The following is a 22,817-nucleotide window of genomic DNA, read 5'->3' on the forward strand; positions in this document are numbered from 1 at the left end:
GAGAACAGTGAGAGGCTTCGAATTGGAATTCAGAAAGACGCCGGTGCCCGGAAAAGTTGTTCCTGATTTTTTGAGAAGTTCCGTGTGATTCGGGTTTCTGTGTTAGGATCCGCCCGACAAAAATCGGTGGAGTTCTGGAGCGTTTCCTGGACTTATTCTCCGATTTGATCGAGGAACTATTTCACTATTAACTTTCAACTTTTATGTGATTTTTGTAAATAATATTAACCTAGATGAGAACAATTTGTTTGTTGTACATGTATAAGGCTGCAAATAAAAGAATTGCTTATTACGCTGTTCTCTTATGTGATCGGTCTGGATCAAGATATTACAATACAAATGAAAAAAATGATGACTTCTGACAATCTTATTGCACCTGTTTATTCATTTTTTTCCCCTCTCCTCTAAGGAATTTCTCATATCATAAAGCCGTGCTTAACACAGAAGAAGAAAAGATAGAAGAAGGGGGGGGGGGTGAAAAGAGATTCAAATCTTTAGTCCAGAATATCATGGCACAATAATGTTTCAGCTTAATTGTTTAGTTTTTATACTATTTGCAATTTAACCTAAATTTTATAGCATGGATAGTATGCGCAAACACACACAAATATATATATATATATATAGATAGATAGATAGATAGATAGATATAATATTGTCGCAATGTGCGTGCATATGAGCTACAAGTATCTAAAACAAGGGAAAGTTGTAAAATATACCTAAGATAATTTTTTTTAATTATAAATTTGGAGAAAAAAATTATATAGTAATAAAATAGGTATAGATGAATATTTTTTAAAGTTTTTAAATTGTGAGTAATAATAGAAATATTAACTTTTTTTTTTTTTGTAAATGCAGATATAAAATAAAAATTTCAGACATTTTTTCCTTATTCAGCATCTACTCCCCCAGAAGTAACCACCTGTTGAGTTTATTAGATTCTAGTTCCGATGATTTCTATGTTAAAGTCTTTGAACAATCTTATCATTGTGTATATCTCAACACTTCATTTCCAGATAATATCATTCTGTTTATTCACATTATTAAGTTAAAAGCAGTCATTATTAAAAAAATTATTACAATATTATGGATTTCGATTTCACTTCTGGAAACAATATATAACTATATCAGTCTGGTATACAGTATCGAATTCTTTTCATTCTGTTTTACAAAAATCTCACTAAAAAGCAATCATTACTTTTGGAAAAAGGCAGCAATAGAATTTTCCGTGTCATGTTTTAGGAAAACAGCGATATCCCAAAATAAGATTTTTTGAGATGGTTTTATATTAGACATTGCAAATAATTTTTAACCAAATCACTTCACTGTGTTTTTAAAATCTTATTTTAATCCTTTCTGGTTACTAACTTTCACATTCATTTATCCCGCTGAAACTTCTCAGAGTTTTTATATTCACTGCTCTTTTCATCTTTTTTTATCTTTCGGTTAAAAAAAAAGAGCCTATATTCGTTTAAAACTTCGCCATTCCCCTATATTCGTTTAAAACTGTCCCCACGAAGAACTGCACTGCCATTTCAAAAATTGGAAAATGCATAACAAAAAAGAGACGCATTCATTCATATTAAGTTAAAATCCAGTGTGTTCCAAAGAGTATTCAGTCCATTTTATTAAAAGTGTCTATTTTGGGCCTTTTTTACTTTGAGAAAACTCGGACGTTCTCTATATAATAGATATTAATAATAAAACAAAGGCTTTCAACGAAAATCAATCTCTGAATCATTTTCATATCCCAAACTAGGCCAAGGAGGGAAATCGAAAGTCTATTCAAAGTTTCCGTGATGTCATTGGACCTTCATTAGCCTCTCCATTCTAAATCATTCTTCCGAATGCTGCTTTTCACTTTCTCGTATAGGAAATACAGAATATTTGAGTGTATTTTATTTGTAATCGTCGAAAAAATTGGAACTCGAGATTTTGAAGAATCTCCACGTTCTAGGGCTCCCTGATGATGTATGGAATCAGTGTGGTATTTGCCTGTGACAAAGACGCTTAGGACTAGATAGAAGGAGGTCATTGGTCTTGACATCTCATTTTGGGAGAAATTTATTCTGTGAAGCTGTATTCTGTCTGTCGAGAGTAAGTTAACACGATATATACAAAACGAAGAGCGCTTGAAGAATAAGATGGTACATCAAAAAAAAAAAAAAAAAAGACGGCACACAGATGAACAGTGGAGGCTTTTCAGAATGTGAGCCCTTTTCAACAAGGGGTTGATGGGTTTGTATTTTCAGAGACAGGCAAACGAATAGGGTATGGGATTCTCCGAGTACAATGGCAGTGTTTTTTCTCACATTTTGGTTGGGAAAAATGCGTCTAAAATACAAATTTACTTTCGCATGCGAGAAAGTTTTGGGGAGACCACTCCTGCTTTAAGGAAGCTCTGTAAGCATGAGGCGATGACTATAACAATAAAAAGATTTCGGCAGAATAATTTTCATATCCGAAATGAAACATGTGAGACAATTTTAGAAATCGAAGCCTTTGAGACGCCATTCGACCTTTGTGAGCATTTGAATTCGATATCATTCTTCAAACTACTGCTTTTTTTTAAAAAAATATATTCTATTCGATTTTCTTTTGGATGAAAAAGAAGAAAAGCGTCGAACTTTTATCCCCTTTCCTTAAAAACGCTTTGATGCAACCTCAAAATCTGGAAATAAGCTGAATGAAGAATCACTGAAAATGAATCATTAAACAGTGTTAGAGAAAAATATACGTTTAAAAGCTCGTTCAAGAAGTCCTTCAACGAAAGAGATGTTGTAAGCAAAAATGATTCCTGTAATGGCTCACGGGTTAATATATTTGGATAATCTGGATGCAGAAAACTTTGTTAAAATTTTCAGAATCTCACTTGGTATTAACAAAAAAGAAAGAAAAATAGATCGACTCGAACCTGCATCCGTATTTTCTTTGGAACTAAATAGTGTACACCCCCCCCCCTTTTCACATTTGTACGGAGGAGGCACAAAGGCTCAGCCCTTTTTGACGAATTCCTTTTGAAAACGATGAAAAGGACGGGCATTTCCAATGAGGGGAACGATTAGCCAATCAGCTTGCTCAAACATTATGATAAGTCGAATTTTCCTCTATGATGCTTCTCTGGAAGACGGAAGAACTTCGATTTGGGCTCTTGAAACGACCTAACGCAGTGATTCCATCTTTGTGCATTATCGAGCGAAAAACAATTTTTCCCATTTTTGTAGTAAGTGTTTGAATTTTCTGATAGATATCACTTAATAGAGAATTTGTATTTAATCAGATTCATGTTTTTAGTATTTCTTAAGTATATTCGTCATGCATTTAGTTTTTGTGAACATTTCTTTTAATCCGAATAGGCCTAACAGTGATTGTTCCGGTATTTGCCTACACGTTTTGCTATCAACTAACAAACTTCACTATTACTAACAGATATCGATTTTATGTTGCGGTTAAATGTTGCTTTACTTATTACTTGTAAACTGCCGATATTAGATTGCATTATTTATTTATTTGTTTACTCTTTTTTTATATATATAATTTTTATTCCCAGTTTGGGGGCATCTCGTTTAATCTTCAGTCATTGGTTTTGTTCAGAAATTGTTTGTTCGTAAATTTCACCTTTGGAGATTTCATATCAATGAAATGTATATAACTTTTGTGGAATGATAGTAAGATATGTCTTTGCTTTTATATATGTTTTAGCTTTTATATTTTGATAAGTAGTTAAGTAGTAAGCCTCATTGCATTGGCATGCAACGGAAAATAGAGACATTTGTCAGTGCATGTATTAAGCTGGCATGTTTTTATGCCTAATTTTAGCACTTATTTTACTACATAAATAGTAAATAAATGCATTGAAACTTCCTAAAATCATTTTAAACGCAATACTCTCTATACAATGTAAAAAAGAAATGTTTAACTTACCGTGGCATACTGGGAATTTCTTTTTATTTTCATACCTCTCTTAACTGTATTTTCATGCCACTTACTTTAAACATTTGAAGATCTGAAACGTATATAAGCGTTCAGTAGAGTGTGGGGCAGTCCATTCATCCTTTATGTATTATAACATTTGTTTTGAGAATGGTTATACTCTGATTTTAGTAAATATACAGGTGAATGTATGCTATTTCATTACCTTTCTTTTTTAATTGCGAATATTATTTTCTGTTCAGTTCTTAATGTGTAATGGATAGCTATTTTTTGAAACAAATATCGAAATATTTGATAGACAAGAAAATATTTTAAGACCCAAATGTTTTTCAAAGCATTTTTAAGTTAATGAGTAACTAGTCATTTTTAAATGTTGATTTTCTTTTTAAATTTTTTCTTTAAATTATAAAAATTTTTAATTATTTTATTTTATTTATTTTACAAATAACTTTTCTTTTTTGAATTTTAAATTAAAAAGTAATTTTAAATGTACAGCAGAGATTATTGTTCTTATAGTTTATTGAATTATATACGAACAATATAAGTTTTTTGGGACATTTTTGGGATTAGTCTAGCCCTGCGGAAGGATGGGGCACTAGCTAGTTTATTATACCTTAAAATAAATGAATCTACCTTAATGAATCTATCTATAAAAATCTATACGTTCATTTCTACCTTAAATTAAATGAATGAATCAAATGTTCAGATTAATAATAAAAATATTAAGAGATTGTTATTCCGATTTTAAATTTAAGCCATCTTTAAAAATGTTAATCCTTTTCTATTATTAATGTGTTGTTAAAAAGATATTATGATTTTATTTAACAATCAATTTTCCTGACACTGTATTTTCGACATCGTAAATGGAGCGAGACCTTTTTTTGCACCTTGCCTAAATCGTCGCCTTGACGACGAGAGCGCACACAACGGCCGTGAATACACGGAAGGCTTCTGAGAGATCCAATTTTTATTTCGCCCCTTAAAATTTCGATTCAAAATGATTTTAGGATATTCATTGTAAGTTGGGGCGCATGCTATTAGAGATTATCAGCTTGAATGTATTGCAATGCAGCTTATCGAGTAGAAAGATCGATGTAGCAATGTAGAGATACGGAAAGCAGTTTTATAAGCTACTTTCTTCGCAGTGGAAGCTCATTCTTCAACTTTCTGATACATTCATAAAGTAGGGTGCGAATTTTAATAAAGAAAAACGAATATACAGTCTGAACCTCTTTTTATTTGTCAAATAGTCCTGTATTTGATGCAAATACTCATTTTTCGGGTCGGGAAGTGAAGCGAATTCCATTCACTGGCGGTCTAGTTACGACCAGGTACGAGAGGCGATTCCACCACCTGTGAGCATGTCTTGAATCGAATGCCCTCCCGCTAATGCAGCCTTTTTAAGTTATCACGTTCTCGTATGCTTAAATGGGCGGATCATTGGCAGGTTGGCCTCATTGGCCATTCTAGAAGTAAGCCAAATGCTCTCTCCATTTAGCTAGTTGATTCATCATATATAAAGATGAATTGACAGATTTCCTGTTGACTGCCTTTACATGAAATTCGATACGGAACTGCAATCTTGGTAAAAAGGCTGAATTTATTGGCTATCCGACTCGCTCTTATTTTGAGTCCGTAGAAAGAAAGAATTCCAATCAGAGGGGGTGGTTTCCTCACAACTTTCTCGCATACTCTTTAATAAGGATATTATCCCAGAGAATGCCTTCTATGGCATTAGCATACAATAGTTACGAAACGATAACCTTTGGCGTGCCTTTTTATTGAATTTGTACTCTGCTTAGCCAGATGTTGGCAATGAATACCTGGCATGTGATTAATAATATCCGAAAATTGAGTTTATGTTTTAGATGCGTTTTTCCTAACCGATTGAACCGAAAGGTAACACAGAACTATATTGGTAATCACAGAATCACATGCCAAATTTGATAAGTTTAAATCATTGCGTTTACTTGCTTCTAAAATCGCTCGTTGGATTGAGTCCAAAATTTTATAAGTGTCTAGGATATAGAAGTGAAATCTGTGTACCGGATTTTATCCATCTTGCTTTATGCGTTTTATAGTTTTCGTATTCACTATATTCGGACAGGCTAAAAAACAAATTTCCTCTGAATGGGTTTCGTTCAACATTTGACAGAAATCTACACATTTGGTGTAAAAATTGTATGCCGAATTTCATCCGTCTCGCTCAAAGCGTGTTGGAGTTATTTGTGTCACAGACAGGAAAAATGCCAAAAAATGCGTTTTTCAAAAACTCAAGGAGTCTAAAATGTGGAGATGCGTCCATTTTTTTGACGATTACAATACTTGCTGCATATACGAAGAAGTGAAAACGGTTATCTCGGATTCGGAGAAGCTTCTTGTGAATGACCGCATTTTCTCATTCAAATTGGAAGGCGAAATCCCTTTAAGAATTTAATTTGTAAATTTTAATCACTCACAAGCAATAATAATTTCAAACTGGTATATCTCAATAGTGTCGTTTCAATATTATTTTTATGCAATATGTAATTGCATAAAACATTTGGAAAGTTAAAAAAAAATTATTCAGATATTCGTAGACAAATGCTATATATCAATATTGCCGCGTTTAATAGATACTCCCCTTAACAAGAATACAATTATTGTGAGAGTGTAAATATAGCTAATTCATTAAAATTTCATAACTAAAGACATTATTTCATAGCTAGGGCCATAAGCCACTAATGATTTTTTAATGTAAATTATTTGTGAAGGTGACAGCAAATTTTTAAAATTTCTATATAGAGACTTGTAATACTATTCAAAATTGAGCCTTCCATTTTGAATTTACATTTACATTTCTGAAATTTCTGTGAAATTTCCCAAACTAAGATTTGGTGAATTGCTAAATTCCAAGTTGAGTAACTTTATATGGAACGTTTGATGTTTTGAATTCATCTTTGGATAATTTCCATCAATGTATGATATCTTTCGAAAATCTAATTTCGAGTTTTCTATTTCCGAAATCAGGCTAAAATATTACATAACCTCTGACAAATGCAAATTTCGCTATCTCAAATCAACTATCAACAAAATATAAATAGCGCAGCATCCTCATTTCGTTTCAGCATAATCATTTTCTCATCCGAATTATCTGAAGAAAAGAAAAAAAAAAAAAACTTTCACAGCCAAAAAACCGCATGGCACAGGAGATACTGTGAAGCAAAACAGAACGCTCTGTTCGTTGTCATGGTGATGGAATCGTGACGTCATCAACCACTCTGCACGAAGCGTGTTTCGGTGGTATCTCCGAAGTGCGTCGACTCGCTGGCATCTTCGTCCATACGATTCTGATAACGATTGCTTTCATTCGTGAAATGTCTTTCTTTTTTTCCCTTCCTCGAATTAAAATGAGGTTGTTGGGATGTTCGCTTACTCACATCCCGGATCACGGGTTTATAACAGATAATTGCTTTACCTTTTCTCATTTAATACGTCAAGAGTAAACTGATGACTTTTCAATAGTAGTCATCAACATCCTTTTACATCTGTGTGCCTTTTTTGATGTGATTTTAGGATATGAACCTGTCATATGAAATCAATTTCTTTTCATTTGTTTTTGCATTTTTTTTTTAACTTTTTGCATATTAAATATAAGAAACGAAATCATTGCAAGCATTAAAAAAAATGCTAACATGAGATTTTGTTTCTCCGGTTTCAGACCTCGATGAATGTGAAAAATAAAATACATTTTGGAATTAAATCTGTCTTTCTGTGAACACGATGACTCAAAAATGCATTGAGAAGACAGATAAAATTTGATGCATGAAGATTACATCAAATCCGCAGATTTTTATTTAATTTTAAGTGAAATCCATTAAGAAGAAATATCTGGCTGTTCGAATACACGATAACTACAAAACGTATAAAGCTAAATAGATAAAATTTGGTAAACAGGAGTTAGTTTACCTAAAATACAAATCTGTATTAAATTCGTTAAGAGGTTGGCAGTCTGTCAATCCATACCCATGCATGCATGTAAGTGCAGTAACTATAAAAAACATAATAAATGAGGTAAATGAAATTTGGTCAACTATTTTAGCTCCTAAAATGCTGATAGTTTAACAATTTTGCAACAGTTCTATCAAAAGTTCGACCGTCTGTCTGTCTGTACTTTCGCATGTGTGTCAACAGAATAATTCAAAAAACGCAATGATCAAAATAAAGGAAATTTGATATTGTTTCTTCTGATTTTAATTGTTGTTTCAATCTGTTGAAAAGATGCGATCAAAATACTTATTCGGTTTTCTGGTACCTGGATATTTACCGCATGTCTACCATTAATCGTAAAATAATAATAATAATCGCGGAAGATATCTTTTCTAATAGGCCTTTTAGTACTATTGTTCGTCAATGGCATGCAAACATGAGGTTTTTTTTAACTATATTACAAAGCACACAAGTTTGTAAGTGGAACTCTGAAAATAAACATCTGAGCACTTGTATCATTCACGACCTTGCACAAGGTCCACAATTTTACGCGGGGAAATGACACTTTTTGTCAGAGAATAAGCAAAATAGTTTTCGAGGAGAACCACTTCTTTTGTTGGGAGAGAGAGACGAAATAAAAAAAAAAAATCAGAATGTGTGCAGCGATGCGCTTTCTTTAGAACGTGAGGTTACAAGCATATTATTATGAAACTTTGCTCGGAAGTTCAAGAATATGCACAAGAAGAAGAGCGGAGCATTCCTTAATGATTAGTTGAAGGCAATCAGATGTATTAATCTATAAAATTTTAATGGAATCTTATGAAATAAGATAAATTCCTTTTGATTTAGTAATTTTATTTAAAAAAAATCTAATCAGGCAGTGTTTTCAAAACCTAAAACTACAATTTCATACTTCTGCTTGAGACTGAGACCCATAATTTAAGAAGCCTTGTTTCCGATCATGATACCATGGTTTCATTTTTAAAGACATTTTTAGTAACAAGATAATTTTTATATACTATCTTTTTCCAAATAAAAATTCTAAACATTTTAGTATTTTAATCTCACTTAAGGAACCATTTTATTCTTTTTTTTTTTTTTTTTTTTTTTTTTTTTTTACCTCTACAGTTTGAAATTTTTTTAGCGCTGCTCCAGGAATTTTTTTTCTTTTAGGATTTTATTAAATCTATTTAAGAATCTTTAAAATTTTAAAAATTATCACACATGAGAGTTGTCCTGCGTGCCTCATTAAATTATCTGTCCTGATTGAAATTTAGTTTTTCTTAATAAAATTATTCTAATTATTCTATTTAATTCAGATGAGGGGGCGCAAATCAGCCAGTCATAATTCTCGATTATAATGGTCTCTCTTTTCACCATTTTTGTTTAATTCTTTCAATTAATTTTAAAATTTTAAGTAACTTTTATCTTTTTTTTTTTTTTTTTTTTTTTTGTATAACGTATAAGTATTAACTTATTTGAAAAAATTATATTTCAGTGAATATTAAAAGAATGTCTTCTTTGATTTCAAATTTTAACATTTTCGTTTTTTCAGTTTTCCTTAGTCGTTTAAAATTTTCTTTAGGTGTACAACCACTTACAATTATCTCCAATAATAAGCCGTATTCATTTTTTAAGAAAGTGCAAAAAGAATCTGTCGTTCTAATGAAGGAGGTTTACTTTCTCGAATAAAACAATATGCAAACAGAAAATACTGCAACCATCAAAAAATGGACTCTAGATTTTAACGAATCACCACGTTTTGGAATTCTCGAATTCAAGAAACACATTTTTGGCATCATGTCTCTTTGCCTGGGAATGCAATAACTAACTCCAACTAACTTTGAGTTAGAAGCATGGAATTTGGTATATGGGCTTTACACCCAATTTGTAGATATTTTTAAAAAATATTGACGAAATTTATTCAGAGAAGTCTGTCTGTCCCACTGCTCAAATTGAAATGTACACAATAAAACACACACACACAGAACGGAAAGAGCCATATGCACAAAAAGTGCACAGATTTAACATCAAGTGTAGATTCTTATCAAATTTTGAATCAAATATCTCAAGAGGTTGATCATATGTCGATATGTACTTTTGCATGACTAAAAAATTCCATGATTTAAATGAAAGCATTTTGGTCTGTGACTGCAATCATACTTTTTTTTCTTTCCAATTTTGGTTTCAATAGGGCTAGAAAAAAAAAAGGTCTCCCAAAATACATATTCAGGTTTTTTAAAACATGCATTCATTGCATGGCATGCAATAAAGATCGCACGTTAATAGACTCTTCCGTTACTATCGTTCACCAATCGCTTACATTTAATGCACAACCACCTGTTTTAATTATAAAGCTACGAAACACACAACCTTCATGCGTGGGACTCCGAAAGTAAAAATCTTGAGTCCTGAGCATTCACGGCACTGCCCAAGGTCAATCATTTTATACGGGAAGTAACATCCTTCTGAAACAGTATTTCGGCAAAACCTCGACCTCTGATTATATCCTTTGAGGTGAAAGGAAATCATACTTTTAAAATCCCTATTGTAATGCAACATTCAGAAAACCATCCTTCGGAGAGCTTGGTTCTCATCTGAACATATTTCTCTTCCCATTCGCGTCATTCATTTGCATTTTTCGGTTGGTATCATGACTCATCTCTGAGTGAGTGAAATCCCTTTTAGGCGAGCATCGGTATCGGGTGTTTATTTTGATGACAGATAGGATGTTTATCTTGATAATGAATGAGATAGTATGGAACTTATCTACCTGTCAAAAGCCATTAAAGGAAAATTGCCAAGAGAGCATGATAAGTAATTGCAATAGAAATGAAAGCAGCTCCCTTTTAATTGATTAGTAAGTTATCTTTTTAAGAGATATGAAAACCTCTGAGGCAGTTGGAGCACTTTTACTGGAATCTGAATGCATTCTTCATGCTCTATAGTGGATTCACATTTTTTTTAAAATCAAATGATATTGTAATATGTATTGTAACCACTAGACCAATGCATCGTATAAGCTTTGATTCGTTTCATTTACTTTTTTAATTTGATCTACATTAGGAAGCAAGCAAGTATGTGTGTGTGAATAGGGTTATGCACACGCTAGTTACTGAAACAATGAAGTGTAGTAAAATGTATGCAAAATGAATATTTTTGAGATTTATTAAAATTTTATAGGTATATAATTGATGGAATTGAAGATTTTGTTTCAAATTTTTAAGTGATTTAGAATAATTTCAATTTTTTTTAGGAGAGACGTTAATTCTTACAAATCTAATTAAAATTTTGAAAACCCCTTTTTAGCGAGCGCCGACTATTAAAAAAAGGTCTGCCTGTCACACTTAGTGGCTCAAGATCCAAACATTCAAATGGCATGTGAAATGTGGAATCATGAAAATGAATTCTATTGAAAGTCCTCCTGGGAAACTGTGCTAAAGTTTTAGATTAAATATGATTCTACGATCAAATAATCTTTTATATAATGAAGCTAAACAAGATCATTTCAGATTTACATAAAAAGAAAAATGTATTGCATGGTATTGCGATGTATGTAATGTATTGCGATTAGGAAATCAAAGAGGACTTATAAAAATTCTTATTAAAATTCTTCATCATAAATTTACACTCAGTTAAGTTATAATGTGCATTTTTATTATTTTATTATATATATATATATATATAATATAATATAAAGTTTTAATTTAATATTACAAGTACTACTTTATTGCTAAATGCATTTCAATTTCTTCTGAAAAGGAACTAAATAGGATTTTAATTATGAATTTGAACTCTTCAATGTAATACGAGTTTCCAGTTAGACAGAAAGAAAGAAATTAATGTAACCAAATCATTCCTTGCACAGATTTATGCCGCATGACGCATCAGTGCAATAAAATTATTATTACTTCAGAAAAATTTTGGAGCCACTGCGGATATCATTTTTAAGCTCGGAGATTGAATCCATTATATTAATAATCATTTCTCTATATCATACAAATATATGGAAATGAACTTAAACTAGTATATTGCCTTTGTCATCTGGATATAGTTTAAATGAAGAGATTCTACCTCAAATATCCCTCAAGTTGCTACAAAACGGAATCTTTATCTAAATATGTTAAAAAGATAAACTTCTGTCGTTTTTTTTAGCTTAACTTCGCGTGGGAAATCTGTTAATTATTGCCCCCCCCCCTAAAGAGAGAAGATGACTTGAGCTTAACAGTTATCTTTTAAAGCATTGAAATATGAAAGCAAAAGGTAAATAATTTTATGAAATAATGTAGAGTAATATTAACAAAAATTTTAATAGTTTTTAATGAAATAAATCCCGCTCTCTCCTTGAAAATATGTATTTACGGATATATGTGTGCTATCTACTCATCAAATTTTCAACTGTTTTTTTTTTTTTTTTTTCTCCCTTCTATTATATCAGACGATACTTCCGTTTCGAAAATGCGTCACCACTTTGATTCAACTAAAATTTCATAGAACATTCTATAGTCATGGATTATAGGTAATTCTTGTATCAAATTTTAACATCTTTACTGAATGATTCAATTTTGTTTAAAATTTGCAACAATTCGATATATGTATGACTCCAAAGAAAAATATTTCAAATCATTAATTTTAAAATTTATATTGGATTTTCGTTCCATGATTGCTTTTAGAATTTTTTAAAAATGGATTGCAAGTGAAGATTATATTACGTGTAATCTTTTGAATATTTTCAAGCAACTTCATACCACAAAATTTATGTGTTTATGCACATGTTCACAAAATAAAAGATAATTTTTTTCCTTTATTTTAGCATTGAGAATTGAATACTAATAAAACTGCTTTTTCCGTTACATCCTAAAATTCGTTTTCTCTCCGCCTTATCGCAGCAGAAAGTTCTTTCTCTCTCTCTCTCTCTCTCTCCCTCGTTGGAAAACAGAAATGAGCGCCAACGCCCTGAAAACAATGGTTTGAATCGATATTCCGACTTTTTCTTTAATGTATTCCCTTTAGGATCTTCATCTTCGAAAATCACTCGCATCCTCTGCAGGCAGCTGGCTGGGCGATAGGCAAGTTCATTTTCCGTCCCTGGCTGGGAGGTGTTCCTCCGAAAATAGGCGGGCTAGTCCCGCATCCCTCTTGCGCGAGCTGCGCCGGCGCAAGAGCAGGAATTGCATTTCATCGATTGCCTCCTTCACTGTAATTTTGAAGCCCTCTTTTAAATGGCGACTCTTTCATCCATCTTTTTTTAAGAGCTAGTGGAACGGTAAAATTCTGACCATTCAGTGGTTTGCTAAAAAGTAAATCTGAAAGAAAATGTCGGTTTCTTTTGAAAAATACCCTTGAAATGGGCAACTTGCAAGAATGCAGCCTTTCGTCACTTGCATATGCTATGTGCAATAGATGATGCATTCCATTTCGGCCAAGTCTTGTTTTCATACTATCCACGGAGAGTCCATAGAGCACTTGAGACATTCCATGCAACTCTTGTATAAAATTATTACGTCTACGAATAATAAATTTTTGCTTTGGGGACTTTAAAGTGTCTGGAACTTCTCTGGCTAAATGCATATTAGGATCCTGAATAAAATATGGATTGCTTTGATTTAGCTAAGAGTCTTTACAATACTAGCGATGTATTTTACATCAAATTATAGCTTCTATAAATGACTAAATTTCATCATATTTACAGATTTAAAACACTGCATAATCGATGCTCCACAGACTGTAGCAAATCAATGACATTTTTTAGAAATTTTATTTAGTTATAATTAAACTTGATTCTAAATTTTTCTGCGATAAATTCCAAAAACGTTTTTTGCACAAAAATAAATTTTATACCGTTTCAAAATTTAAAAAAATTGCATTTTTATTAATACTTGTTTAATAGACATTCTAAAAAGGAGTGAATTTTCTCTCTCTTTTTTGCCTCGTTAGTTACAAATAATAACATTGTTGCCTTGAAATTCAAACCATTTTCATTGCATAATCGCATGATTTTCTTCCATTGTTGAAGGTCAAAGAAGGATTCTGTTTAATATCTGAGTAGTTTACAAGAAGGATAACACACGCTGCGGAATCGAGAAAATAGATGAACCACACATTTGTGTTTCTTATGGCACTATCTTGTGATGAGTCTGGACTCCATTGGAAATCTGATATATTGTACCCAATAAATGAAACACATCCAAGACAATTAAAATAACACGTCTTTAATGCCTGACAGTTTGAAGGAATCGTGGACATATTTAGACTATTTAATTGGAATTAAATGGAATAATAACCAGTTATTCCCAAAATCGATTAGTGACTGAATAATTTTTAACATTCGAATAAAAAAAATGGGAGACTCATCTGTTTAAAATATTTTATTATGTATCAAATACTATAAGTTAATAAATGAAAACTGTCAACTCCAGATATCTTCATTATATAGTGATCGTGATATTTTTTTTTGTTGTTGTTGTTTTGTTTAAAACTGGTCAAAATTAAATATCTTAAAACCGAAATGCCAAATCAAATACTTAATTCCCAAGCATGTGTCTGATTCTATAAATTAAATAAATGACTTCTGATATATTGAGTGATATTTTGATGTGCAATCATATCTCATATTCTTTTAAATACATACATGTAATAAAATCTAATTAAAACTAGAAATCATTGAGCATGGAAAAGTTTCTCTTATTATTAAACCCATTCAACACCATTAAAAATGCATAAAATAGTTCGCTCCATTTGGTTTTCCAAATTATAAGCCTTTTCTTCCTCTTTAGTTCGAGCAAATAATTTCGTGACGCGGAGTTGAATTCAACGATTCATTTTGGAATTAATTAATCATCTCTTGAAACGAAGACTGGATATGACGTAACGGCTTAGTGCAAAGTAACGTGCTGCTGGATCTTAGAATAATATGTAATTATAATGTTAGGCGAATTAAGCATCTTTCAATATTATAATCTCCTAAATGTCTGCTAATGTAATGAAATTTAAATCTCTGATCAAACAAGGAACACCAGTTTTTCTGAGCTATTCATTTCAAAAAAAAAAAAAAGTTCAGCTCGTAAAAGACGAAAAAGAAATTTACATCTGTCTAAATATATAAAGTCGCTTCTGTTTGAATTCCTGACTCTTTTTATTTTCTTTGGTAATTTGAAAAATGAATCAAAATCAATTAATTAATTAAATTAAGGAATCAATTTAATCAAAAATGAATTAAAATCAAATCAATTTTATTGATTTCAGTCTAGGTATTTTTAAAAAAATGAAGCTATCTACATCAAAAGAAGCTTATTACAAGATCCACAATGAAAATTTCAAATTTACTTGGTATAAATAATCTTAAACAGTACAAGGAAGAAAGATCTTAATATGAATTAAAATGAAACAAATTAATATTTCAGTTATATTTGTAACTAAGACAAATAATTTTAATGAGCGAATTGTTAGTTTTTGATTAGCGACTCTTTGCTTTAACTAAAAAAGGAGGAAAGGAAGGGTTTTAAAGAATTCTAACTTTCTTTTGACCAAGCTATCTAACTGCTCATTTTTTTTCTTTAGTTTATAAAATTGTTAAATGCTGTCCCTTTTTAGGTTTCATTTAAACTTTTAGACTTCAATATTTCAAATAAAATCTAACATTATAGATTATATGAATACTTTGGAAATCGTATCTCACAATAATAAGACTTTTTTTTTTTTTTTGAGTTTTAAAAATGGTTTCAAAAATTTCATTATTTCTAAATAATCGGCAATTTTGCAATCTCCCGCATAGTTTAATTTAAGTTAGAAAAATTCATTGAAAGGTTGCCATTATAGCTCGTTAAATTATTCACTTTTAGTATTCACGCCATTCGGTGGTATTAAAACCCACAGCACCGAAACGTGTCATCCATAAAACCCAACAGGTTTCCGCTGCATGAAACAAAAGTGTACGTGGTTACCCTACCATCCTCTGGCATTCGTCCGTACGTATTCAGTCATTCCAGCCAACCATTTTAAATCCACACACAGCTGTAAAATCTCCCATCTTCTTTAGGAAGCCAAACCGCGTGATCGCACAAAGTGAAAAGATTCCACTCAATGCACACGACGAGTGGATGTTTTTATAGCGGGGTACAGGCCATCTTGTTAGCGGAGCATTTAATACTAATAACACTTAGGGGGTGTTCCTTTTTATATCGCCTGAGCATCCTTTTGTGAGAGATGATGAAGGGAGTAGGCCATTCTGGCAATGACTAAAAACGATGGATGATGGTTATGATAGAAGGGGGAGGGCAGGTCACATGTCCGCCCCCTTCAAGTCACGCAGAGGTAAGGGCGCCTCTTTTTCTGTCTCCACTTAGGTTGGGGTTATCCGATGATATAAAAGAGAGCGATCAGTTAGTCAATGCAGAGATGGCAACGGTTATCACTGACTAATTGCAGGGTCGGGGTGTCTCTTTGAGCGATTGATGAAGAATATTGCAGAAAGAGAGTTTCGATTCGTGATTAATTGTGAAATGAGGTGTTTTGAGTCACTCTACACTCAGAGGAGACTGCCTATTGACCACTGAAAATAGCTTCTATCCTCGAATCTGAGTTTCGATGCTTCTATCCTCGAATCGATGTTTAAGCTATAGGAATCCAGAAACGCATTTTGAAACACAGATTTTGCGCATTAGCATTAGCAACCAGTGAAATGCAGTGAAAGGAAATCTATAGCTGCCGATAACTTGTAACCGATCGAATTTCATCCAGAAGGCCATCTTCCGACTAATGATTAGAATAAAGACGTTTGAGATTGGGTTAGCGGTCACAACCCTCCCCCCCCCCCAAAAAAAAAACATAAAAGTTTAAATCCAGTTTAGATTCAAAGGGGCATCATTTCTTTCTTCGATTGAATTTAATCTGCGTAGAAGTTGGAGATAATCAAAGATAGCTTTATCTTTAAATTTTTGGAGGATTTCACAATGACGACTGCAAATATTTACAATAGAAACCAGTCAAGGAGATTTGAAGTTGACGTGCAGTCAGCGTTGCTCAACTGGGAGGAGGTCGAACTTAAAAATCGTTTCATACCACAGATTTTGCAATTTTTTACATGACATGTAAGCAGCTATTCTTTGCACAAAGCTCTCCGATTGCTTCTATTAAGTTTGTTGTAAGAGAGTTTTACACGATTTATTTCGTTTTGATTTATTTATTTTAATTATCAATAAGGGAAACACCAAAGATTTGTAATTTGAGATGTATGCGGAAACGTTAAAATTTTCCAATATTTTGTAAATGTAAAATATTTTTTCTTAATTTTATTGGAATTTTACATATCTTTTCCTGCACAGGTAAGTTATACCACTATAAAATATGATTTTTTCTCCTTGAGAAGTAATTTTATAAAATTCAAATATTTTTTTTTCGAAATGCTAAACATTTTGCAAGAGTAGGGATATGAAATCATGCAGATGAAATGAAAAATTATATTTTATAATGGTATGATTATAATTTTTCATTTTTTTTGTAAAATTTAATAATTTACTTATAAGAAAACGAATTGTTTTTGATTTCTTAGATTGTATCTGCATTAAAAAAGCATTTGTAGTTTTAAAGAAACTGAGGTTTTTGGAAAAAACTGATAGTTTTCTAAAGAAAAATCAAAACCTTAAACTTCCAGTCAAAATTTTTATGAAATTGGGAAAAATATCAACTTTTAATTATGCTGGTATAAGATTTAATTGTTATTATTATTTCTGGTATCTCTAATTTACGTTTCTGGAGAGAAAATAAATTTGATAACTTAATATCGAATTTATTTACAAATCTAAATTGGCATATAATGAAATATAATTTATTTCCGAATCTAGATTGGTCGGGTTTCCAAACTTTTTCATTAACAATAAGACATGTTTTCATTTTAATTTCTGTTCATTTGAGAAACATTTTATTCTGTAAAAGAAAGGAAAATACATTTTATTGTTGTAATTCCGAAATCAAGAATCTTACTCTTTGGACCATTCTATTTTTATTGCAAAAGATTCGGATTTAAAAAGTATATCTAAAGAACTAATATTTACTAATCCTTAATTAAAAATATGAATAAGTTATAAACCATTTTTAAGATTTCTAATAAATTTTTTAAAAAATCCTATGTGTTGGGTTATTTTTATGACACTAATTAATTCTTCCCGTTTTTTCAAAACCTCGTATCTTTTACAAAAAGTTTTTTTATATTTTGTAATTTATAGAGCACAATTAATGCTGAGTTGAAAAATCATACATTTCACATTCATTTCGATTTTATCTCTTGTAAATGATTTAGGCAGTGGAATATATAGATAAAATTCTTTAATTCTTTCTATTTGAGAATTTATTTAACCTTATTCATTATTTCTTTTGTTAAAATAACGCTAGCCTATGAAACCTTTTAATTCCTAAAATATATAACCTTTCTGACCAAATTGCGAATATAATTGAAATTCAGTAAAGCAAATATATATTCTTTTTCTCTTTTTTTAAAAAAACTCGTTTGCTGCCACTGTGTTTGTGGCGAAATATTGCTTTCTCACCAAATCTTTTAATCCGTAGCAGATTAACGGATTAGTTCCAACTCTCACTCAGCTGTATCTATTCGTCTGTATTTCCCGGACTTCTCTACTTGTAATTCTGCATTCCTTTCAACGGAGATACCGAGGCGCCTGCATGGAAGGGGCCTATTCAGGGTTGGGTCGGGGGAGAAACGGATTCCCCTCAGGTAAGGTGTGGGTGAGGGGAAGAGAGAGCACAGGTGTGGCCACCATCCATTGATCGCTTGATCCGCTGCATCTGGCCACACGACTGCAGTAGCCTGTCTCTGTGTACAGGATGGTTGCCATAGGAACAGCTTCGATGCCAGAGCTTTGCACTCTTTCCTCTCTTTCTTTGGTGTTAGGGCGCATCGCATCCCTTCTGTCCGGACCCTCTTGAAACATAATTTTCGATAAAGTTCGGCAAAGAGGCGTGACCTTCAATTTCGGGGTGAGACTGGAGGAACGAACCCACTCGGGAGAGAATCGTTTCCTCTGAAGGGTGGAAAGATGCTGTGATATTGCCGCTTCCATTTTACAGGTAGTCCTTAAATAATGTTTTTTGTTGATGGCCAACATGTTTTCCTAACTATAGGCAGGTGTAAAACATAGATTAGGAGATGTAGGATTTAAAATATTCCTAAGCTTCATCGCGTTGTATATTGAAGAAAGGTCTTACTTCAATGTAGGATGGATTAAATTATTTAACTTTTCTCTAGACTGAGAGTATTTTCATTGTACCAGATAGCAAATACTATTAATTTATCTTGTAAATTATTTGTTTACTATCATGTTTTAACTTATTATACTAGGTAGTAAAGATAAATATATGGAGTAACTATTCTTTATTGGTTATCACTTATATATATATATATATATATATATATATATATATATATATATATATATATATATATATATATATATATATATATATATATATATATATATATATATATATATATATATATATTTTAAACAAGTATCTGAAAGAGAATATAAATTTTACAGAAATGCCATCACATTATGCCATTTTAGAAACTTCATGTAACTGAATGCTTGACAAGTTTGTTTAAGTGAACGGATTTTTTCTTAGAATTTTTCGAATTTGCTAATAGAAATATTTGCTTCATTTGATTGATTGATGCATGTGTTTGTTATCCAACATTGTACGTAATTTTGGACATTCATTTTTTTCAAAGTTCTGTAAAAGCCTATTATTTTTTCATTATACCGTTTTAAATAATTATAAATAAATAGGATCTAGTGAAGTATTGCTTATTACGTGAATTAAAAATCATATTGAATGATTCTTTCCTATTTTTGTTATATATTACTAGCTGTATATAAATTAAAATTTTCTTTATAAATCTTTCTTTAAGAGTGAACAAAATGTATGATTTTAAATAATGTTTAATTCTGTATCAAATAAATCAAGGTTTTAACATTTTAATGCAGCAGATTAACTTTGTTTTTGAAGTGACTGTATTTCTAAATTCTATCGTTTAACCTCACTATTCAGCATATAAATCCTGATGCTTGTTAAAACAACCAACATTTATTTGTGTAGAAGTCTTTGGCATATGCAGAATTATACGACAAAGTATTTGATTACCAAAGAGACAAGAGGAAAAACTCTTTGGTAAATGGCGAGTCAATTTCTTCCATTCCTGAAATGCTCTTGTTCCTGAGGCTTCTGCGTAAGGTGAGTCGTAAGTAGAACGCAATCTTCTAAATGGCTCACAGATCGAATGAGTCAAGGATTTTAATCGGTTGGTCTAATTGTAGAAAGTGCAGTTCATTTATATATTACCAATTCTTAGTTGTTGAACTTCTTAAATGCATTTTCAATCCAAAATACGATTCTTATTTATGTAGAACAATAGAAATGGAAACTTGTCTGCAAAATTGATTGGGTTTGTTTTAAATATGCAACCACATGATTTTTTTTAAATAACATCTAGTCATTTTAACGTCCTGAATTCGAAATGAGCAGCATTGCATCACTATTGTTTCATATATTCCATCGTTTACGGAAGAAAACATCCTTCACGCGTTTCCCCATTTTCACAAAGGAAAAAAAAAAAAAAAAGACCCGAGGAAAACAGAAATGTGTTTTGGGTCCATGCGTATCTCCAGTTTTAAATGAATGTCGGTTTTAAAGAGTATTGCAGCTGAGGTGAATTTCAAGTTGGACATTTTCTGGTTCACAAAATAAAAGGAAAGAAAAGCACTTGAGTAAAAGAACTTTTTGTTCATCAGTCGGAAATTATTTGAATCTATAAAGATTTCACGAAAGAAAAAGTTGTAGTTGTAAAATGTATTCATCAAGACTTGTTAAAAAAGTAAATGTTTTGTCCCCGGTTGCGACAATTCACTTCGTTTCATTTCAAATATTGGTACGGTTAAGCAAGACATAGATTCTTGCTCTATTTATTTATTTCCTATTACAGGTCATCTTAAAGAAATACATATTTATTTTTAAAATCTAATCGAAAATAAACTCCAACTTTTTTATAGGAATTTTCAGTTTACTTTTGAATTTTAAATTCAATGCAAGTATGACATTTTTGAAAAATTTAGTATAAATTAAAGTTAGTAGACAATATATAATTTATTTTGGCTTATATATAATATCTGTGATTAAAAAAGAACGTCATTTTTTATCTACATTAAAAGAAAGACAATTTATTTGCAAATCAATGAAAGGATTATAAAAATTAAAAGTACACAACAAATGTCATTCAGACATTCAATGTCTTATATTATTGCATTTATATCATACATGCGATGATGCATCAGAATTATCCACGGTCGATAAAAGATAAACACATTTTATGGATGCATTTCCGAAGGTCTCATTGTTTCCCCCCCCCCTTCTTTTGGAAAATATGCATCATGCAAATACTATTTTGACATTACAAGTTTGTACAAACAAAAATTTAAAGATTACAACACTGATAAAACTTATTAAAATGGAACTTAGAATATCGACCTCCAAAAAGACTTTTTTTTATTTTTTTACTTTTACAATTTAGCGCATGTTTCATTTTACCGATTTTTGTTTTGCCTCATTAAATATTTTTCTTTTATAATTATTTTTTGATTTCTTCATTTTAAAATATTTTGGTTTAACCTTCAGCATTATTAAATTGTTGATCATCTGTTTGACTTACAGAAGAAGCCTTATCTTGTTTATCACTTATTTCCTCACACTATATGTGTTGATATAACTTGGAAAGTATTTCATCCGAAAATAAATGTTGGATCTCTTGTTACGGTAGTACATCGGCAATGTGACCTTTCAAAAAGTGTTATAGAATGAACCGTCATATCAAAGCATCTATCTTATACAGCATGATGCCCCGCATTCGGGTAAGTGGATGGAGAATAACGGCTGTTATGTGAATACGTTTCTGCTTTTTCGGATATCCAGATACTATTAGCATTATTAACTCATGCCGTTAAAATATCTTATACTCAGGATGTTTTATTCACATGACCCAGTAGCTGAATTCTATACCGTTAAAGATGAACACGCAGTTCCAGTTGACGGGAGGAAGTATTTTTTTGTTATTACTCAACACCACTGCATCAGCGATCAGGAATAATCACCGATTTATTGCATTCACCATAAGATGATAGAAAGATGCGCGTTTTTAAAAAATAGATTAGCCTGCCGTTTCTTATATAATATCCTTTTTAATGTATGTAATTAATATCTACTCAATAATTATTATTATGGTATATAACACTCACTCACAGTACAGACAGACAGCACTTGCAACATTTCGAAAGGCAACGAGGAAATGGTGAGATGCAATACAAAAAAAAAAACTGCATTTTTATAAATTTCTGCATATAAATATAAAAATTTTAATGTATCTTAAGTCCTTTTGGTGTAGTTGCTAAGTGTCTGTAATGATGTCCGATACTGTATTGAACTTCAAAATCTTCATGCATATATGGCGTGAAGCCCATCTTTTTGTTGGAGTAACATAGACGTTAGGACAGAGAGATATTTTAGTTCCTCAGTCTTCGTCATCTGACAATTGTTCAAAATAATGCAGTCGTTTCAAAATAGTCCTCTCAAATTGAAACGTAAATCTATTTAAACTAAGATGAATCCCACTATTTAAAAATCACAGAATCCTTTACTATTTGAGTCTTATAGTTAAATATTTCCGGAGTTCTCGCTAAATATATTTAATCTTTTTCTATGCGGTCTAAAACGACACGTTTTTTCCCCCTGCCATCGTGTTGTAAGCACACAACAATTCCTTTTTCCCCCAAAGTACTTGGACCTATTTGCGAACGATATATTCAAACAGTGATTCAAAAATTAGTTTGAGAGAGAGTTAAATTTTTCATTTT

General features: G+C 31.5%; 1 protein-coding gene across 7 annotated transcripts in view; it reads left to right on the plus strand.

The window, feature by feature from the left end:
• Nucleotides 1-22,817, plus strand: part of LOC129963765 (zinc finger protein 236-like) — a 53,673-nt gene that overhangs the window by 14,418 nt on the left and 16,438 nt on the right. For 2 of the 7 annotated variants that reach the window (XM_056078305.1, XM_056078312.1), the window contains exons 1-2: nt 3,141-3,223; nt 20,014-20,148. The exons of 2 other annotated variants lie outside the window; for them this stretch is intronic. The gene's annotated coding sequence lies outside the window, so the exon portion shown is untranslated. Of the gene's footprint in view, nt 1-3,140; nt 3,224-18,788; nt 18,985-20,013; nt 20,149-21,729; nt 21,819-22,817 lie in introns of those variants that run through there. 3 more of the 7 variants (XM_056078309.1, XM_056078307.1, XM_056078311.1) reach the window with 3 other exon arrangements.

The sequence above is a fragment of the Argiope bruennichi genome, chromosome 3 (assembly GCF_947563725.1).
Source record: "Argiope bruennichi chromosome 3, qqArgBrue1.1, whole genome shotgun sequence".
NCBI classification, from domain to species: Eukaryota; Metazoa; Arthropoda; class Arachnida; order Araneae; family Araneidae; genus Argiope; species Argiope bruennichi.